The 3,813-nt window shown below is 35.9% G+C and overlaps 1 pseudogene; it reads left to right on the top strand.

Moving 5' to 3' along the window:
* The first annotated feature begins 3,272 nt into the window (after positions 1-3,272).
* On the top strand, positions 3,273-3,389 carry LOC145243330 (5S ribosomal RNA; annotated as a pseudogene).
* The last annotated feature ends 424 nt before the right edge of the window (positions 3,390-3,813 follow it).

The following is a 3,813-nucleotide window of genomic DNA, read 5'->3' on the forward strand; positions in this document are numbered from 1 at the left end:
TATTTAGATGAGGATTGATAATTTGTCTGCAAAGACCTATGGCGTAATGAATATACATGATAAGTAATAATAAGTTCTAAGTGACAGTCTTCTAAAGGTTAAGTGTTCAATACCTAGTGTAGGCGATGCTACGAATACAATTACAAATTACTTCAAACTTCTGCCCGGTCATGGCTGATGGAACGAGAGCAAGCTACTCCCATGGATGAAATAAAGAGTTTCATTCAAAAATCCGTGCAGATTTCCAATTTCGACAAGATGCATCTAAAGAAGGTTGGAGGTTACATTGGTCGAATAAGAATAGCATCTAAGATCAGTAGTTTGAATCATCCAAACTCTTAAGTCTTACATTTTCAACATTTTCTGGAAGCAAAATCATATAATGAATTTTAATAAAAATTCATAAAGAATTTTAGATACAAGGTTTCGTAATATTATCTATTGATTTTAGATTGGCATGTCTTGAGAGAAAATGGATCCTCTCTAAAAGGTTGTCTAGGAGTCCATAGTAAAGCCAGGTTCACCCAATCACCAACAACATTTCTGAATTTTTTTATGGAAGACGCTCTAGACAAGGCAGGAAGGCACTTGATGTAAGAAGATAAAAAAGACTATGTCAATATGAAAAACTAACCAACGATAATTGTTAGATAGATAGGTTCTTACCAAGAAAATAGCAATTTTTCTCCCTTTGTCAGAAACATTGCTCATAGAATGTACGAACTGAAGGATAAAATAAGTATAGTAAGAGTTACGTGACTACCGAAAGTAAATCCACGGTTCACTTTTCCTTACGAAGACATGAGAGTCTAGTCTTGGGTAAATTGACGGTGTCGGCCATTTTCGATGATGATATTCGTGAATAATTAAATGAAAATTCCTATGAATAAGCATCGTGAAATTTTGGTTCAATTCTGTTGCCGGCATTACTTTCCCTTGTTTATTTTTTTACATAAGAGATCACTTGAAGGTTGTTAACATAATAAAAGTAGTATTTGGAATTAATAAAATGCGAACTTGGCATGCCAAGGTCGTTAATCCACACTGATATTCATTTCACCACAGTCATTTCACATTTCATACTGTAGAAAACTCGAATGCGTACTGCAGAGAACTTGAATGTCTACTAGACACTGTCCTCGAGTGGCTAAGGTCTCTCTGTACAGGGGTTTGTCAGAACAACCGTGCATGAGGATATTTTATCCTACAAGTAAACCCTGACCAAATATTCAAAATCACGTAATATTGTAATAACAAGTTATGGAATATCTATGTATTTCATATAGAGAGCAAGTGTCAGCCCTGAGAAGGGGAGCCCTTGATTTCTGAGAACTTCGACTGAATTAAAATGAAACAAAAACATCTGATATCTTATTCCATAGTCTATGACGGCATCCATTTATGGTTAATCACATTTGGTTAATAACATGGCCGTTACGTTCGAACTGTGTCGATACTGTTCAAACATCTCGTGGACCCACATGCCGTCCGGCACTGTCGAAAAGCAACAAACAAAAATAAATAAACTCGACGGCTTTTCTTTCTTTTTAACAAATATCGTCGTTTATTACCGTTTTTCTTTCTCCCCATCTTGACACCAGCTAAAAAGTCTCTCTCTGCGGGGTCACATGTCAATCTCCCCTGAGTCGCGTTTTTCTTTCTTCTCCACTAGACGCCGGCCATAGACAGCCATTTGTTGTCTTTAACTTTACACTTTACATCTTTGTCAAACACACTTTTTCTTCTGCCGACCATGTGGTGTTCTTTTTTTTAAATTTGTTCCAGTTTGCGTACACTTCCTAATTTGCATATGTGCGCTTTTTTGGCAACTGCTGCTAATATTCTCGCAAGCCAGCTATCTTACAGCTGCTGCTGATATTTCCCCAGGCATTCATATGCGCTCTGTTACAATAGATCATGCATATCATGTGCATGTACATTTGTGATTTGCTTCCATATGTGTTATCTTTTTTATTAGGAAGTTACAGTTTATCAAGACCCAAGGGCCACTCGAGAATAAAGGTTAATGCATGTTGGGTAGACTGTAAGACAACCGTGATGATCGACAATGGCAGAACTTTGGTAGGGTTTGATTATTATTTAAAAGAACGGCCCAATAAGAACTTATTTACATTACATTTGTTATAGTTAGCTAGAAAGCAGCCCCACGGTAATGTGTTCACAGACAGACAATTCTAGGAAAGAGACTTTGCTCATGGAATTTTTTGTTTAGTTTAAGGCACTCTTAAGGCCATTATTGCCTATGGTCGTTCCATACAGGAAAAAAAAGCGGCATACTGGTGGCTACACGGACGACAACGAACATTCGCTGGTTAGAGGATAGCCACAGAGTTTGAGATGAAGGGAAAGAGAGAGAGTGAGGTCGAGGGGGGGATTGTGCTACGGACATTTTGTGAGGACACACAAAATCAATAGAACTAAAATAATTGCTTTTGTTGATTTCAGCACCTTTACCCAACTTCATCTCAGCACTTCATCTCAAACCCCCACAGCCCCCATCCCAAAGACACCTATTTTCTATTGCTCTCATCCGTTCCCGACAATATTTTTCCTATCTCTATCTCTCTCTCTCTCTCTCTCTCTCTCTCTCTATATATATATATATATATATATATATATATATATATATATATATATATATATATATATATATATATATATATATACTCGGGTTTTTTTATTCAAAAGTAATAGACTAGTGAATTCAACGAGGTTGTTAGATAGTGCTCAATAAAAAGAGCTGATAATACTTGTTTATTGTTATATAAACATGTTTACATCCCGCTGCTACAAACAGTCATTTGTTTCAATCAAACAACAGATATCATCAGGCCACGACTTGACTATTCAAATGTTCAATGAATAATGGATTTTTTTTTTCTCTATTTATTTTTTCTCCTCCTCATCATTCTCTCTCCATTATATTTTTTTATTAGTTTTCTTTAGATTGCCCCTCCCTCTTTACATAATTAAAGTTCTGTGTTTTAAGGTTTTTTTAACTCCAACCTTTAAAGAGTTCCTACCTAATAAAAAAAAATCCAAAAAAAAATCCATTATTCATTGAACATTTGAATAGTCAAGTCGCTGCCTGATGATATCTGTTGTTTGATTGAAACAAATAGCTGTTTGTAGCAGCGGGATGTAAACATGTTTATATAACAATAAACAAATATATATATATATATATATATATATATATATATATATATATATACATATATATATATATATATATATATATATATATATATATACACGGCACAATCACGTTGATACACAAGTTCCCGTCAGATCACCAAAGTTAAGCAACGTTGAGCCTGGATAGTACCAGATGGGTGACCATTTGGGAATTCTAGGCGCTGTATGTGCTTTCCGCTTATCTCAGCATTTGTTTCCAGTCGTTCTGAACTTCCACTTGCCACTGGTATTTAACAATGTCGAATCAGGAGAAATGTGGTTGGTGATTGCGCAACTCTTGCCACAAAAATTTCACACGCAGGCGCCCTTACCGTGGGTATCCAGAGTCTGTCAAGACTGAAGGAAGCATATATATATATATATATATATATATATATATATACTAGCATCGGTGCCCGGCGTTGCATGGGTGTTTGGAGGTGTGTTTTGAGCAAAGAAAATTTTTTTTAAAAAGTTGTTGTACGAAGGTAGGCTCGAACCCATACCGCGAAGGAGGAAAAGAACGGGTTAAAAAAACGTGACGTCTTTGCTGTTACGACTACCGGCAAACCAGAAGTAACATAGGTTTAAATTAAAGCTAGACAATCGAAAAGA

Source organism: Euprymna scolopes, chromosome 21 (genome assembly GCF_053919585.1).
Source record: "Euprymna scolopes isolate OS-2025 chromosome 21, ASM5391958v1, whole genome shotgun sequence".
Classification (NCBI taxonomy): Eukaryota; Metazoa; Mollusca; class Cephalopoda; order Sepiida; family Sepiolidae; genus Euprymna; species Euprymna scolopes.